The following is an 18,191-nucleotide window of genomic DNA, read 5'->3' on the forward strand; positions in this document are numbered from 1 at the left end:
AAAAATGCCTGTTTCCCTGTGTGCCATGACAATAAAAAGGTCGTCTCCCTGCAGGTTTGCTGTAGGGACTATGCAAGCCAGGCTCTGTGTTTGTGCCCTAGAAGCTTGCAGTCTAACTTTTATCCCAGAACCAAAGGAGGAGGACATTGGGAAGAAGCCGGAGCCCCCCATTCTGCCACCACCACTGAAGAAGATTGCTGCTGGCTCTTCAGGGAAGCTGAAATCAGGAGGACAGCGGAGAGATGGGACTAGGGTGCATGCATGTGCTTGTGTGTGTGATTTAAGCCTGAGAAGCTAACTACATTCATGCAATAAAGGGATGGAGAAGAAGAAGAGCAAGAATGGCATGCAAAGGGGTCTGAAGTAGCTGGGAGATGGTTTGGAACACAGACACAGGGAATTTAGAAAGTGTTGGCTCTTTGATACATCTTTATAGATACTGAAGGTTCAGATTCCTTTGTATGACACCATTATTGTTTGCTGGACTTCCTGCCAAGACTGAGCCTCATAGGGCCCTGGGACTTATTGAGATTACACAGAAATATTATGTTTCCTATTCTGGGTCCACCCTCTAGAAGGCTGAGCCCAACCTAAAAGTGTTTGTGTGTGGGTAGTTGATATGGGAGGTGACTTCAGGGAGCAGAAGCAAGGCATGGAGAAAAGGGGGAGGGAGGGGAAAGAAAGCCAATATAGACATCTTCCTTGGTGGCTCAGATGGTAAAGAATCTGCCTGCAATGCAGGAGGCCTGGGTTCAATCCCAGGGTTGGGAAGATTCCCTGGAGAAGGGAATGGCTACCCACTCCAGTAGTCTTCCTTATTTACTTAAGTGAGTAAAGCCTGGCTGGCTATTGTTCATGGGGTTGCAAAGAGTTGGACACAACTGAGCGATAACACTACACCACTACACATCAAGGTCATAGCTCTGTAAATGGAGCTTAATCCCACCCGGGATCGGCTCCCAGGCTGGTCTGCCTGATGATCAGCCAGAGACATACATCAACTCCTGTTGCCCATTGTTTGAGGGTTCTGTGGGAGGCATTAACTCTGCTGCATGTCAGGGCTGTGCATGTTTAAATTCAAGGGGGATCCCACTAGTGTCTACAGCATCATGGAAATTTTCAAGTGAAGGAAGCAAGAGACACAGGCCTGCTCTTGAGACAAGTTGCTATCAGGGTGAGGCTAGCTGGCATAGTTTGAGGTTGGAATCAGAAATGAGATCAAGGACTGGGGTCAGGAAGCCAGAGGGATCTGACCTACCATCACAGAGGACGCCCCTGATGTGACCCATGAACAGACTGAGAGACAAGGCAGGAAGGATATGTGATCTTAGGCCAGGCTGTAGCTGAGGGAAGCTCAGGGCCTTTCTGTATCCCTTAATGTGCCTCTCCCACCTTGAGGGGCCACCTGACTGACAGCCCCGCCCATAACCAGAGCAACACAAGGCACTCATGTCATGGCGGCTCCTGAAACTCCCACTCATCACTGCCTCTCTCACAGCACCCTTGTCCTGCTGCCTGGACCCTGTACCCTCACGCCTAGAGCCCCACCAGCTGCCATTAAACCTCCTCTCCTTACTAGAAGTGTCTCAAATTACTGTTACAAGGCAAAAAGATGATTCATATGGTTGTAGCTTGGGTACACAATAAATAAACTTATGATAAATTTCGGGTAGGCATGTCTAAACAAGAGAAACTTGAAGACAGAACTGGGAGGGAGGGTCAAGAAGTCAGTGAGCTTCCCTGTCCTGAGAGAAGTCTTGATGGAACTCCAAAGTGAAATCACTTTTTCCTAAATCCACTTTGGGGGTTCATGTGACGGGATGGGAATACTTCCTTTCTTAGCCAGTGTTGCCTGTTTTGAGTTCCCTACAGAGCAGAGAAGGGAGCAGCATGTACTGCTTTGCTGTTTCCTGAATAGACAGGGCAGGGATGAGGAAGTCCAGAGAACACTGTCCTGGGTAGCTGCCACTGGGGACCCAGCCAAGCCTCCAAGTGCAGAAAGGGACATGGGCATGAAATTCCCATGGGGTGTGTGTGTGTGTGTGTGTGTGTGTGTGTGTGTGTGTGTGTGTGTGTTTAATTGGCTCTTGTATGGGCCTTGTTACAATGTTGGGCAAGTACAAGCCAATGCAGGATCAATAATAAAGGGTACTGGTCCCATTTAATTTACTGTGCATCTGGGTGGGGAGTGGTTAGAATGTGGTGAGTGCCATGCTATTTTGTGTTTTTTACCCTAGCTTTCCTTTTTTTTTAAAAAAAAAGTATTATTTTGAAGCTTACACCTTAACTGTCACCTCTAGTTTTATTCCAGTTTTTGCTTCTCTTGAAACAATTTCCAAAGAGTCTTCTTTCCTTTAAGCCCAAAAGGGAGGTTGGGGTGAGTTTAGAAAAAATAAGTTCTGGTCAGGATCCAGTGAGAGAGGTAGAGTGACTTAGGAGATGTGTGTGTGTGTGTGTGTGTGTGTGTGTGTGTGTTAGAGATAGAGAGAAACAGAACCACAAAGAAATTTGACCTTATGCAATTACGGGAGCTGAAGGACAGGGAGGCCTGGCATGCTGCAGTCCTTGGGGTCGCAAAGAGTTGGACATGACTTAGCTACTGAACAACGAGTTATGGGAGCTGGTTAAAGAGTCTCTATAAGGCTATTTTCTTTCATGTCTAATGCTTGAGTTTGAAGTCTTCAGAGAATGTATTTGGGAAGTGAAGATAGGTATAAAGTAGAGAACAAGGACAAGCAGGAACCCACAAGAATGAGGTGAAGCCCAAGAAGGATTGAAACCATTGTCAGTCTTCGCTGCCTCTGACTTGAATATGAGTGACCTGTGGGAGAAGATGGTGCCCTCAGAACTAATTAGCCCACAGAACTAATCACACACCTGAAGTCAGAGAAGCTGAAGAAGGTTCTAGGGGAAGGTGGAACTGTTGTAGGCTTGACTGCTATCCCCACACCAACAAAGTGAGCCAGCAGATTAAGTGACAATGTGTGTGAGCTACAAAATGGCTGCTGCCTCAAAATGGCTGCTGCCTCATTTCTACCTCTAAGGGACTCTCTTTTACAATTCAGTCTAACCAGAGACACACAGGAAAGGGAATTCTGGAAGATATAACTCAGCCTGGCCAAGTTGTCAGGTTACAAAGACACCGAGTATTCTAAACAAAATAATAGTAAATTATTATTTGGCAAAAATATTAGCTACTATCTTTTGAGCAATATGCCAAATGCATAAGTTACTTCATTTAATCTCATGATAGTCCTATGAGAAAAGTATTCTATCCCCACTTTACAGATGAGGAAACCAAGTCTGAGAAGTTGCAGTGAGCACATCGTTATGGACCATACAGTACACAGACTCTTCTTTCCTGTGAGGAACTCATCCTGTGCAGTTTGGGTTTGGGTTTACAGTCTACCCTTGGGCAAAGGGATGAACACGTGACCCAGCCCTGACCAATCAGAGCACCCCATCCTCTTGGTCAGTGACTGACCCATAAATGGACATTGACCCACAATGGGCCAATCAGAACCTTTCCTGGGAATTTTCTATCAGGGAAAATATGATCTTTGTGTCTTGGGGGCTTGTCAGGTTAAGTGTGGGGCTTGGTTTCTTGTACTAATGTTACTCACCATAAAGAACAAACTTATCTGAGCATGGAGAGAAGATATCATATGGGTCCCTAGGTTCAACCATGTCCAAAGTTTGCTGTATTCTCGAACCACCCAGCCTGCCTGAGTCTATGTGTTTCTTATTTATGTTAGATAGTTTGGGCTGGGGTTTTGTCAGTTGCCACCAGAAGAGACTAGTAAACAAAACTGGAGAAAAAAGGTCCCAGAATGTAGATTTCTTATACAAGGGGAACAAACATGTGGGTTTCCTGGGTATATAAACCAATACATTTTCAATTATTTTAAAAAATAAAATGTTGCTTGCAATGAAGAGAGTATGTCTAATACAAAGGTTAAAAGACTGGCCCAGAGTTGCCCAGCCAGTAAGAGAAAATGGCTAGAGCTTGAATCCGGGGTTGTCTGGTTCCAAAGCCTAGGCCCTTACCTTTGGCCCACACTATAGCTACACTCATTTAGTTAGTGCCTCTGAGGTCAGTCACCATAGGCTCAGTCTCTAGCATCTTGAAGAAGATTCAATGGTCTGTTAAAGGAACACCTAATGTGAGCTTTCCTCATTTGCTTTGGAGACAAACAAGACTAAGGGGTGAAGCAAAAGTAGCCAGGCTGTACCATATAGAATTTTAGTTCCCTGCCAGAGATGGAACCTGCAGCTCCTGCAGTGGAAGCATGGAGTCCTAACCACTGGACTGCCAGGGAGGTCCCTAAGAGTAACCAGATTTGAGGTCAAGATCTAAGGCTGTGATCTGGGATTCATGCAGCCAACTTCCACTGTGCCTGTCACTTGAGTATTCTATGTCCTGAACTCAAACTGATCAAATCGGTGATTAAGGCAAAGTTCATGCTAGTCAATCCAGATGTCATATTGCTACTCTATTTTTAAATCTTTCCCCGGATGCAAATTTGACAGTGTTCCTTCCTATTCTCATCCAGTGTCCAGTCACCTCACAATAAGAAGTTCTTTATGACTAACTTGCAAGCTTCCTGTTAGAGCTCTTCAAACAAGTGGAAAACATCTGGTTGTTGCTAAGCAGTTAACATAGTTTTAAAGCCCAAATTAACTCCTCACCTTTTTCCTTTCAAAGTTTAAGAAACTTAATTTAGTCTTAATGCCTCTTTCAAAGGTTCTATTTTCCAATGATGTTGGTGCTACTTGTCCAGACTATTTCTAGGGCTCCTCTATCTCTAGGGAAGCAGCATCCTATAGAACTTTCTGCAGTAATGGGAATGTTCTAGATCTGTGTTGTTCAGTACAGTAGCCACTGGCCATGTGTGCCTGTTGAGCACTTGAAATGTGACTGGGCTGACTGATGAATTTGAATTTTTATTTAATTTTAATTTATTTAAATTTAAATAGCCACATGTAGCTAGCCCCTCCCATTGTATATAACACATACATGTTTTGATCTTATTTCTGGCCTACCAAGTATTATCTTTGTCCTTTAAAGACCTGCTGACTTTTGTTCAGTTAGGGGTCCACTAGGACCCTCTACTCTGTGTGACATTTTTAGTTTCCAGCTTCTATTTGAGTACTTTGATATTTTTTTTCATGTCACCAAGTCTGTATTTATCTCTACTAGAATTCTATTTCTACCCCTGTTTCTCATATTGTTTACAATAGTTTGGCTTTGACCAAAAAGGGTGGTCATACTGTAAAGTCAGCTGGTGGATAATTACATAAGAATTCCTCAGATGAGAAGAATGAGCAATAAGAGAAGAGCAGTCATGACTTTCCCGAGTCATGATTTCTTTGGTGGGGCTGTCTATTGCTGCAAAAACAGGGGAAAGTTAATATTGATTGCATGCTTTCCTGCTTCTTCCCCTGAAAACCTTGCTTGATCTTTTTGCTTTCTACATGTGTTATTTTACCCCAGTGTTTGGAAATACTATGTCAAACTGATCTCACTGATTCTCAGAGGGGGGAGATTACAAAACTTCAAGAAAAATATTCATGAAATGCAAGTGGCTCTAAGGGTCTGAGAGTGAGTGTATTGGCCACCACCACTTTATTCTCTTCATTGTCCTTTTATTGTTTCACTGACCTGTGCTTTTGACCTTGCATTATTCAAGGAAGAGTGGTACAAGGTTTTTTTTATGTAGGATATGTGTTCTAAGATCCAAGAGATCGGGGAGGGTATCTTTAATTTGGTTAATCCAGTGTGTCCTTTTAACAGTTCCTATGCACAGTTCTATTTTGCAGTTAGTACAGGGCTAAAGCCTGCTGAAAGTTGACTTTAGGAGATGGCAACAGAAGATGACCAGCTATTGACTCTTGTTTTCTGGCACTGCTGAGTTATATTTGTCTGCATGCTCAGCATCTGCCCGAATCAAATGACGATTCTCCCGAGCAGCCGCAAGAGCCCCAGGCCCTCAACTCCCTGCGTGGAGCCAGTGCTACTACTCTCTGCCACTTCAAGCAGACTTGCACAGAATTAGCCTTACACAGTTAATGTTTAATTTTAAAAGCTGCATTTTTGTGTGTGTGTATTTCCATTTTGGTGAGCAGACCAGATGCTCTGCCAAATTTACCCTCAGCTAATTGCGTAGTTCAGTGTCCTGAAATGTGCCCTTGTTTGCTTAAAACCTGCTGATTTGCAAAAGAAACGGTTCCAGGAATGTGGATCAGAGTGGACACTCCTGTGGAAGCTGAATTGATCAAGAAAGAGCCTCAGAGTCCTGGCTGGGATGCTGGATGTGTGTAAATCTGGTAGGAATAGAGGACTCTCCAGGGCAGGATTGTCATTTTAATGTAAAGCTGCTGGGGTGGGGTCGGGGGAGGGCTGGAGACATGGACAAAGATCAGTTTGGCTCCAATCCATCCTTGGAACCCCCTCAAGCTCTTCATTTTGAGCAGGCTTTGGGGCAAGATTGGAATAAAATATTAATGCACAGATGGAGGAAAATAATTTTCAAATCTGACATTTGCTGTGCCTCTGTCCCTGGAGGCCCTCTGATGAGATGTATGTGAAGCAGGAGTGATCATCTAACAAGAATAGAGTGAAGATGAAGTTGCTCAGTTATTCTGCCCTGTTCCTCAACGTGGAACCTGATAGCAGAGGTGTCCTTAGGGACTTGGCTCAAAGCAGATCACAGGGTTCTGACCCCTGCTGCCTGGGAAGTGAGCTGAGAGCAGTCCGGAGGGATTGAAAAGCAGAGTGGGGAACTTAAAGAGAGACCAAAGTGGAGGCAGCTCCAGTGGAGGGACAACAAACAGGGGGACGATCATCTGCCCATCTTGGTGGTAGCAGGGGGGTGGGGGGAAGGGTGTTCCCACCTATCAGTGGGGCAGGATATCAATCACATCATTTTTAGCATGTGCTCCTACTCAGGGTGTCCTGGGGGCAGCTCCCCTCTGGGCTTTTCACTCCCTTGCTGACTGCGTGTTCCTGCCAGTCTTGTTGCTGTCTTTCTCTTAAGAGATGTTTGGGGGACTAAAAGGCAGACACGAGGGCACAATTCCACTGGATTTCATTCAACTCTTGTAATCCTTCAAGAATTTATTTCCGTCCATGGATGTTCAATTGTTTTAATAATTGTATTAGTTTCCTATGGCTACATATTAGATTACCACAAATTCAGTGGCTTGAAACAGCGCAAATGGATCTCACTGGGCTGACACTGAGGTGTAAGCAGGGTTGTGTTCCTTTCTGGAACAATCCTAGGAGACAATCCGTTTCCTTACCTTTTGCATCTTCTAGAGGCTGCCTGCATTGCTGGATTTATGCCTCCTTCCAACTTCAAAGCCAACAATGGCTGGGTGAGTCTTTCTCATATTCTGTCCCTTTGACACTCTTCTGCTTTCCTCTTCTGCATTTAAGAACCCTGTGATCACACTGGACCCACCAGGATAAACCAGGATCATTTCCCTCTGTCAAAACCAGCTGCCTAGCAACCTGAATTCCATCTGCAAACTTACCTCCCACCACCTTTGCCATGTAAGCTAATATGTTCACGTGTCCTAGGGGTTAGGATGTGGATGTCTTTGGGGGGCCATTGTTCTGCTCACCTTAATCATAAACCCTTGCCTTTCTCCAAGCCCTTTTATAGACCTTATTTGTCTCTTAAATGCTTCTGAGATAGGGGAGTGGGCGGGATTAATGTTTTTTAATAATAAGAAAGCTGAAGTAAAAGTAAAAAAAAAAGTAAGCAAATAAAACTTGCACAGATCTCACCCTGAGTTTACTTTTTTTGTAAAAAAAATTATTTATTTATTTATATTTCTGGCTGTGCTGGATCTTCCTTTCTGCTTGGGCTTTTCTCTAGTTGTGGTGACCAGAGGGCTATTCTCTAGTCGCAGTGCATGGGCTTCTAATTGCGATGGCTTCTCTTGTTGCAGAGCACAGACTCTAGGGCATGTGGACTTCAGTAGTTGTAGCTCCCATGCTCTGGAGCACAGGCTCAATAATTGTGGCACTCGGGGCATGTGGGATCTTCCTGGATCAGGGATCAAAACTATGTCTCCTGCATTGGCACACAGAGTCTTTACCAATGAGCCACCAGGGAAGCCCCTGAATTTACTTTGAAAGAAAAAATTGTTAAAATACAGGTCATGATGTTCAGTTCATTTTCCAGGCTATAACTCTAGGTATAACTCAAGGTAATAATTTCAGAAAGAGGAATGTAGGGCAAGTATGGCCTTGTAGGACCAATGGTCAGACCTGGATCCAAGTTTTGTGTTCACGTGAACTTGAGCTTGCTTTGTCATTTCCTCTTCCTGAGTCTGTGAGTCCTTGTTTTTGCCTTTCCAAGTAGCTTTGAAAGTGACCAAGATGATAGCTTAAACACAGATCCTTACTGTAGGAAGTTATGACCCAAATGCAAAGCTGTTTGTATTTATTAAGATGAATGCCATTAAAAGATGCCGCATGGAGAATAAAAGCCATGGCCTTGGTACTGACCTTGTTGAATTTTACATGAAGAAGAAATAGACTATCTGTAACAAGCAATCAAGATATGGACAAACTTTTTTTTAAATAACAAATGAGCTTGTTCATAAAATAGTTAGAATGATATTTGCTGCTGCTGCTGCTAAGTCACTTCAGTTGTGTCTGACTCTGTGCGACCCCATAGACAGCAGCCCACTAGGCTCCTCTGTCCCTGGGATTCTCCAGGCAAGAATACTGGAGTGGGTTGCCATTTCCTTCTCCAATGCATGAAAGGGAAAAGTGAAAGGGAAGTCGCGGCAATCCTAAAAACAACAGACTGGTTCCAAATAGGAAAAGGAGTATGTCAAGGCTGTATATTGTCACCTTGCTTATTTAACTTATATGCAGAGTACATCATGAGAAACGCTGGGCTGGAGGAAGCACAAGCTGGAATCAAGATTCCCGGGAGAAATATCAATAACCTCAGATATGTAGATGACACCACCATTATGGCAGAAAGTGGAGAGGAACTAAAAAGTCTCTTGATGAAAGTGAAAGAGGAGAGTGAAAAAGTTGGCCTAAAGCTCAACATTCAGAAAACTAAGATCATGGCATCTGGTCCCATCACTACATGGCAAATAGATGGGGAAACAGTGGAAACAGTGTCAGACTTTATTTTTTTGGGCTCCAAAATCACTGCAGATGGTGATTGCAGCCATGAAATTAAAAGACGCTTACTCCTTGGAAGGAAAATTATGACCAACCTAGATCAGATCAGATCAGTCGCTCAGTCGTGTCCGACTCTTTGCGACCCCATGAATCGCAGCATGCCAGGCCTCCCTGTCCATCACCAACTCCCGGAGTTCACTGAGACTCATGTCCATCCAGTCAGTGATGCCATCCAGCCATCTCATCCTCTGTCATCCCCTTCTCCTACTGCCCCCAATCCCTCCCAGCATCAGAGTCTTTTCCAATGAGTCCACTCTTCACATGAGGTGGCCAAAGTAGCATATTCAAAAGCAGAGACATTTCTTTGTCAACAAAGGTCCGTCTAGTCAAGGCTATGGTATTTCTAGTGGTCATGTATGGATGTGAGAGTTGGACTGTGAAGAAAGCTGAGCGCTGAAGAATAGATGCTTTTGAACTGTGGTGTTGGAGAAGACTCTTGAGAGTCCCTTGGACTGCAAGGAGATCCAACCAGTCCATTCTAAAGAAGATCAGTTCTGGGTGTTCATTGGAAAGACTGATGCTGAGGCCAAAACTCCAATACTTTGGCCACCTCATGTGAAGAGTTGACTCATTGGAAAAGATCCTGATGCTGGGAGGGATTGGGGGCAGGAGGAGAAGGGGACAACAGAGGATGAGATGGCTGGATGGCATCACCGACTTTAGGGACATGAGTTTGAGTAAACTCTGGGAGTTGTTGATGGACAGTGAGGCCTGGCATGCTGCAATTCATGGGGTTGCAAAGAGTTGGACATGACTGAGCAAGTGAACTGAAGTGAACTGAAAAGCAACTAGCGAGGAGCAACTCTGCCTGCCATTCCGTGATTGCCACTCAGATATACAGGACTCAATTATGCAGATCTCCTAAAAGCTACATTTCCTTTGCAATTTGACTGGGAATCCTGATCTAGGGAAATCAATGAAGAAAGAAACAGGAAGTCCCTAACCTATTAACAGGTTGGATTTAAAAGGCTGATACTGAGCTCCTGCTTGCTGACACTCCTGCTCTGTTTTATTCTGTTCTTTTTGGAGAGTGGAATTAAAGACTTCCCCAATCTTAGCACAGTATCTCTGCTCAGGGGTCTGATTTAAAAATAACACACACACACACACACACACACACACACAAAACCCTCTTGGGGTATTTGGCTATCTTTTCATCAATAATAAAGGAGCTTATTACTATTAAGCCAGGAATTAAACTTGAAAACAACATGCCTTCCTCAAATGGACACCTTTACCAGGTGATTGAGTTTGGCAGTGTGCACTGCATGGACACCCTGAGGCTTGGAAAGGGTAACTGTATTATGAGCAACCTGCATCTCAGAAAGCAATTATAGTAAAACACTCCTAGGGCAGGTTTGCCCGAAGGCTAAGTGGTGACTGATTCTTCCTCTTCTAGCTCTGGAGCTTGGGTCTCTCAAAAATAGTTAAAATGAAAAGGGAAGGAATGTTTTCATTGGAGAGTCCTGACACAGTTTCCAGCATATTTTCCATTTGCTTGACTTTACTCTTGGCCCTGAATGAAGTAGAAGGTGGAATTTTCTCTGCTGGAATCATGAAAATCTGGCATGTGTGCTCATATCTGCTCTTGATATTGCTCATGCTGTTAACTGCAGCTGCGTTTGCTGTAAGCGAATTGCTTTTGTTTTTGGTGAGGATCACATTGCCTTGTGATTGCCCTGCGATTGGAGTGGGCATTTTCATGAGAGGCTTGGTTGTTCTTGTATTTTTGTTGTGTCTTTTTCAGTTTTCAATCCATGTGCTGATGTGGGCTTGTTTGCAAAGGGAAGAGGTATTTGGCTATTCCATTTCACACAGTAAAGGTAGCAGCTTACTGGGGGCTGTTTTTATAACCTAGAAGACTGAAGTTTTTGAAAGAAATTTGGCAAGCCATAGGTGTTATTAAGATTTTATGTGATATGGAGCTGCACAATAACACCCTGCACATGGGCCTCTCTTTTAACTCTATTTTAAGTTTTAAAAGCAAAACAAAGAAACAAAAAAAAAAACCTTCCATCAAAATGTTATTAGGTAAGTTTGGACATTTAAGCTCCACAGTCTTTACATCTCTGAAATCCAGAATCATTCCATTTTGTTTCTGTAAGACCAAAAATGGATTTCAGAAAATATTTAACTCTGATATTAAAAAAAAAAACCCAAAAACCTTACAATAAATGCTGAGGTATAAATACTGAGAAAGATCCGGCAACTTCTCATTATAGTTTAGAAACACTCTGAATTATAGATTAATAGGATGCAAGAAGTTATGAATTTGTGGAAAGGTTTTTATATTTTTAAATTTTAATACCAGGCCCTTTACTAAGAGAAACAGAAAAGCATGCTATCTTAACTGGCATGGAACCCCTAAGGGTTTAAATAGCCTCTCAGAATCCTTTTCTAACTACCTCATATGACTGTGCTATTCTCTTTTGTCAGCTTCTGTGTGAACTCTCAGTTTGTACTTCATTAATTTGTATCTGCAGAAATTTTGTATTATAAAATGTGGCCTTGGGTTTTGTTCTAGGAGAAGAAAACAAGAGTGCATGCATGCCAAGCTGCTTTAAAGCACTGCTGTTTCCTGCCTCCAACAGTGGGCTGATGCTCGGAACGCCTTGGCTATTTGAAGTGGAACAGAATGCCAGCCAGTGGGGCCTAGAGTCCTCCCCAGCACCCCTTTATTACTCTCTGACACCCCAAGTTTTGAGAGGTGTACTGGACCGTAGGTCTTTTGAACAGTATCTTAACTCATCTTATTATAGAATCCCACGTGCCCACCAAACAATAGAATCTCCATTCATCTGTAGAACTGAACTGTGTGGTTAAGCTTTGGAATTGGACGTACCTCAGTTTGAATCCCATTTCTGCCAGTTTTGGGCTATGTGATCTTGATAACTTACTGCTGCTGCTGCTGCTGCTAAGTCGCTTCAGTCGTGTCCGACTCTGTGCGACCCCATAGACGGCAGCCCACCAGGCTCCTCCGTCCCTGGGATTCTCCAGGCAAGAACACTGGAGTGGGTTGCCATTTCCTTCTCCAATGCATGAAAGTGAAAAGTGAAAGGGAAGTCACTCAGTCATGTCCGACTCTTAGCAACCCCATGGACTGCAGCCTACCAGGCTCCTCCGTCCATGGGATTTTCCAGGCAAGAGTACTGGAGTGGGGTGCCATCGCCTTCTCTGATAACTTACTAGAGCTCTGTTACTCGGGTTTTCTCATTTGTAAAATGTTAAATGGCATTATTATAATGATTACAGATGTCCCTGAATTACAGTGGTTTTACTTACAGCTTTTGGACTTTGGTGCAAAAGTCATGCATTCAGTAGAAACCTCCTTCAGATTTTGAATTTGGACCCTCTCTTAGTCTGGCAATATGCTGCATGATGCTCCCACATGCTGCTGGGCAGGGCAGCTGTGGATCCCAGTCAGCGACACAACCATGAGGGGAAACAACGGATACACTCAAACCACCCTGGACCCACACATCCATTCTGCTTTTCACTTTCGGTACAGAATCCAATACATTTTCACAAGATAGTCAATACTCTATTATAAAAGAGGCTTTGTGTTAGGTGAGTCTGCCCAGCTGTAGTCTAATGGAAGTGTTCTGAGCATGTTTAAGATAGGCTAAGCTATGATGTTCGGTGGGTTAGTTTTGTGAAATGCATATTCGACGTGTGATATTTTCAACTTATCATGGATTTATTGGGACATAACACCATTGTAAGCTGAGGATGTTAATGTAATGTGTTATATTAATATAACCTAATGATAATACAATTATTAGAATTCCTTGGAAGAGTAAATAAGATAGTGCATGAAAAAATTTAGCTTTTCACAAGGAACTGCCTCAGAAAACAACAGTCCTTTTAATTAGTTTGTTAAAAGCCTTTCCCATTTAAAAAATTAATCAAATGCATATCTCTTTAACTGTCAGTCAACTTGGATGAACCTGAAATGACCAAGGTCAATGCTCTGAGTTAGTGTAATTCCAACCAAAAGCAAAAGACTCAGATTTTTAGTTTGCTAAAACTTACTCAGCCTTTCCATAGGTAAACATATTCTATTTTTTAAAAAGCAGTGATAGTAGCTTGTGTACCCCTTTTTTACTATTTTTCTTGACCTCTAGAGGTCTGGGGTCCAAACAGGAGAAATAGCATCATTGTTCTTGCTTTGGCTTCCAGATTGGACAGGTCTAAATCAACCCCAAATACATTTTTGGAACATATATTTGAGGACAAGTGAAAAACCGTGGTCTTTAGGGCCAAACAGGCTTAAGTTTAAATCTTGTCTTCTATTTACTTGTGTGACTCTGGAGAGGTTCTTTAACCTCTCCCAAGTCCCAGTTTTAATTTCTGTAAAATGGGAATAATTCCTGCCTTATAGAATTATCATGTAAATCAAATGAGATAAGGGTAAAGCCCTAGTTCAGCATCTGATACATGACTGACTTTCAGTTAAATAGTGGTGGCTGTTACTTGTATTAGTTTTGGGAGTCTTGTCAAATTTAAAATTTTACACTTAGTGTAAGAGTGGTTATTGGCAGAGGTGCTATTGGATATAAAAATTAATAATGACATATTCCTTGCCCTAAAGAAATTTGTAATCATCAGGATAATACATAGTGATTGAACTGAAAATTATATAATAGTCAAAATCAATGTGCAAAAACAATAAAGGAATGAGTAGCATTCGGTAGTTAAAAAAAGAGTGGTTATTGGTTTTAAATTTAGGATTTTTTTATGGCGAAAAGATTTAGATATGAATAAATGTGGCATTCTACTGTTAGGGAGCTTATCTATTAGAGAAATTACTGTGTATTAAGAACAGGAGCTCTGAGTTCTAACATGGCTTGTTTATTTATTCATGTGGGCTTACCAGTTGACACTAGCAGTAAAGAACCCACCTGCCAATGCAGGAGACATAAGAGACTATAGTTTGATCCCTGGGTCAGGAAGATCCCCTGGAGGAGGGCTTGGCAACCTATTCCAGTATTCTTGCCTGGAGAATCCCATGGACAGAGGAGACTGGCAGACTACAGTCCATAGGGACGCAAAGAGTCAGACACAACTGACGCAACTTAGCATGCACGCACATTTTAGTCAGCATTCTTAAATGCCTACTATGTGTCGAGCACAGTTTTAGGTACTTGGTGTACATTGAATAAGACCTGGTCCCTGTCCTCAAGATGTTCACTGATTATAGGGGAGACAGACTCTCAAACTTGCCTTCTACCTCACAAAGACTTCTGCCCCACCCTTTTCTGATTGTCTTTCAGGATTTCATTTAGTAGAAGCCCCAGGGTTCATTCCTTTTGCCACTGTAAACAATCCCTGATAACCTTCTTACTGTTGTTTTTCCACTGCATTTGCTCAGTTGCTCCCTATACTCCTAACTCTGGATCAACTTAACCAATGACCTTCAATCCAAGAGTACCCAAATAGCTCTAGGAAATAACTCAGTTGCATTGATTGAAATAGCTGCACAAATCCATGGTTTCTACACTCAGCTGAGCTCTCAATACCACTTAATAATTCTTTGCCCTGCCTGGGCATTTTCTACATCCCAAGATCTGGTCTCATGTACCTCTTCAGCCTGATCACTCTGCTTTCTTCCTCTCAGCTCACCCTTTGAACATTACACATACTGAATGGGATTCCCTACACATACCATGAAATGAAATTTCTGCCTTCCCTGACTTTGTTGGTGGCATCCCCCAGTCCTGGAGAGAGGGAGCCCTGATCAGCATGGATTTAAGTAGTCAGTTCCTTGGCAGACACATCTCTGCAGTGAGATGAGTGCCTCAAGTTATAGCTGGATGACATGAACATCCATTTCTTTGATCTCATGGATAACAAGCAAATTTAATGATTATAATTTGGCTTTTCAAATAGATTTCCTATAGAAAAATCATACTGGAAGTGGTATTTTGCATTATACATGAGTGAATTTGTACCCTGGTTTGTACATCAGTCTTTTATGAGTTTAGTTACTGTAGTCACTCCTTTTGAGTCTGTTTAGTTTGGGATATACTAACAAAATTGAGTTTCTGGATGGAAAAGCCAAGGATCAAACTGCTAACCCCACATAGGCCACACCAAAATAATTAGCTGTCTGTCTGAGATAATGTATCTATCTTACCTCTCTGTATCAACAGTGACTTCTAAAGACCTTTTCAACTCCAAGATCATACTCCCTCAAGAGAAAGGCAAAACAACAAGAACAAAAAATCTTGGATGTGACCTATTCTAGTGGAAATGTCCCCAGTGGATATACACTAGCTTGTTAAAAACATCCTTGTAACAATATCTGATTTCCTTCTTTTAAAGCAAACTCTGCAGTTATAACTTGATCTCCCAAGTGGACCTGGCCCCTCAGGGAGTGTAAGCCTTATGCCTGTTTTTGGTGTGTGGGGAACTCAGAGTAGATATAGCTCCTGTTATACATTATCAGTAAGTCTCTTATTAGTTTAGATCCATGAAGTTGCTCAGTCGTGTCCGACTCTTTGCGACCCCATGGACTGTAGCCCACAGGGCTCCTCCATCCATGGGATTTTCTAGGCAAGAATACTGGAGTGGGTTGCCATTTCCTTCTCCAGGGGATCTTCCCGACCTGGGGATCGACTTGGGTCTCCTGCATTGTGGGCAGATGCTTTACCGTCTGAGCCACCAGGGAATCCCTAAATTAGTTTAGATGGAGGTAATCAAAACCCCTGCCTGATCAAGTCTGAGGGTCAAGTTTCTGGGCCCATAAAGCGAAAGAGTGAGTTTAAAGACCAAGAAGGATTTAAATTGCCCAGGAAATTCAGAATATAAAATCATAATAAGGATATTTACCATATATAAATGCCACTTCCCAATGCAGTGGTAAATGCAGCAGACATAAGAGATGTGAGTTCCATCCTTGGGTCAGGAAGATCCCCTGGAGGCAGGCACGGCAACCCACTCCAGTATTCTTGCTTGGAGAATCCCATGGACAGAGGAACCTGGCAGGCTATGGTTCACAGGGTCTAACAGAGTTGAACACAACTGAAGCAATTCAGCACCCATGAATGCTTATTCTATTTATCTCACTTAATTCTTGCAAAAGCCCTGTAAGCACTCATTTTAAAGATGAATAAACTAAGGGTTGAAAAAAAAAGTGAAAATGAAAGTGTTAGTTGCTTAGTCATGTCCGACTCTTCGTGATCCCATGGACAATTGCCTGCCAGGCTCCTCTGTCCATGGAATTCTCCAGGCAAAAGTACTGGAGTGGGTAACCATTCCCTTCTCCAGGGAATCTTCCCTACCCAGGTTGCTTGCATTGCAGGCAAATTCTTTACCATCTGAGCCACCTGTTAAGTTTAATACCTCAACCAAGCTGATAAATGGAGCAAAGACTTGTGCATAGATCTATCTGCCTCCAAAGCCTGTGCTTTTAACCACAGTGTAACACTGACTCCCCTTAATAAGTCTATTCATTCGTTTATTCACTGTCATGAGGAGGAAATTTTCTTTCAGGCTGGGTCTAAGAATTAAATTGACATGAGACATGTTTAACAGGAGAAATTCAAACAAAAGTTTAATAACACATGTATATGGGAGAGACCCAGGAAAACTGTGTGACTTGCCAAAATAGCTGGAACCCTCACCTTGAATACCATTTTCAGTTAAAGACAAAAGAAGATGTTGCCAATTAGGGGTTTGGGACTTCATTAGGGGAGGAAGGCAATTAACATGAAGATGGAAAAGCAAATGTTTGGTAAATGTTTGCTGGGCTATGCAGAGACAATGGGACACAGAGTGGACTTTGGTCTCTGAGAGTTTCCCTCACCACACCCAGCCCATATTCATTGCAGGTAAGTATCTCTGGCGATACTTACCTGTTCCATTGATATCTGTTCCACTCTGGGAACAGGCCCTCCTAAATTCTTTTTAGGCATTTGGGGGAAGGTCAAAGTTTCTTCCTGAGGCTTTGGGGCCTTGATTGTTTTCAGTTTGAAATTATCTACATGCCAGAGACATTTTGGGGTGGCAAATTTTGCTCCCCAGTATCACCAAATATTTATCGAACACTTACAAAATGTTAAGCACTGGAAATACAAGGATGACTAGGACACTTACCATGAAGACTTTACAATTAAGTACTATTGTTATTGTTTAGTGGCTAAGTTGTATCTCTTTGTGACCCCGTGGATGGTAGCCTACCAGGGTCCTCTGTCCATGGGATTTCCCAGCCAAGAATACTAGAGTGGGTTGCCATTCCCTTCTCCAGGGGATTTTCCCAACCCAGGGATCGAACCCAGGTCTCCCGCATTGCAGGCATCTTTTTTACCTTCTGATCCACTAGTGCATGCTAAGTCGCTTCAGTCATGTCCAACTCTGAGACCCCATGGACTGTAGCCAGCGGGCTTCTCTGTCCATGGGATTCTCCAGGCAAGAATACTGGAGTGGGTTGCCATTCCCTTCTCCAGAGGATCTTCCTGACCCAGAGATTGAACCTGTATCTCCTGTAGCTCCTGCATTACAGGCAGATTCTTTACTGCTGAGCCACTGGGGAACCCCCAATTAAGTACTGCTGCTGCTGCTAAGTCGCTTCAGTCGTGTCTGACTCTGTGCGACCCCATAGACGCCAGCCCACCAGATTGCCCCGTCCCTGGGATTCTCCAGGCAATAACACTGGAGTGGGTTGCCCTTTCCTTCTCCACTGCATGAAAGTGAAAAGTGAAAGTGAAGTCACTTCAGTTGTGTCTGACTCTGTGCAACCCCATAGATGGCAGCCTACCAGGCTCCTGCGTCCATGGGATTTTCCAGGCAAGAGTACTGGAGTAGGTTGCCACTGCCTTCTCCGAATTAAGTGCTGCTGCTGCTGCTGCTAAGTCGCTTCAGTCGTGTCCGACTCTGTGCGACCCCATAGACGCCAGCCCACCAGATTGCCCCGTCCCTGGGATTCTCCAGGCAATAACACTGGAGTGGATTGCCCTTTCCTTCTCCACTGCATGAA

General features: G+C 43.2%; 1 protein-coding gene across 11 annotated transcripts in view; it reads left to right on the top strand.

Annotated features, from left to right (window-relative positions):
* Positions 1–18,191, top strand: part of EHBP1 (EH domain binding protein 1) — a 570,368-nt gene that overhangs the window by 4,155 nt on the left and 548,022 nt on the right. The window contains exon 1 of one of the 11 annotated variants that reach the window (XM_010863294.1): positions 754–6,327. The exons of the other annotated variants lie outside the window; for them this stretch is intronic. The gene's annotated coding sequence lies outside the window, so the exon portion shown is untranslated. Of the gene's footprint in view, positions 1–753; positions 6,328–18,191 lie in introns of those variants that run through there. 11 annotated transcript variants of the gene reach the window in all.

The sequence above is a fragment of the Bison bison genome, unplaced genomic scaffold (assembly GCF_000754665.1).
Source record: "Bison bison bison isolate TAMUID 2011002044 unplaced genomic scaffold, Bison_UMD1.0 scf7180017864489, whole genome shotgun sequence".
Classification (NCBI taxonomy): Eukaryota; Metazoa; Chordata; class Mammalia; order Artiodactyla; family Bovidae; genus Bison; species Bison bison.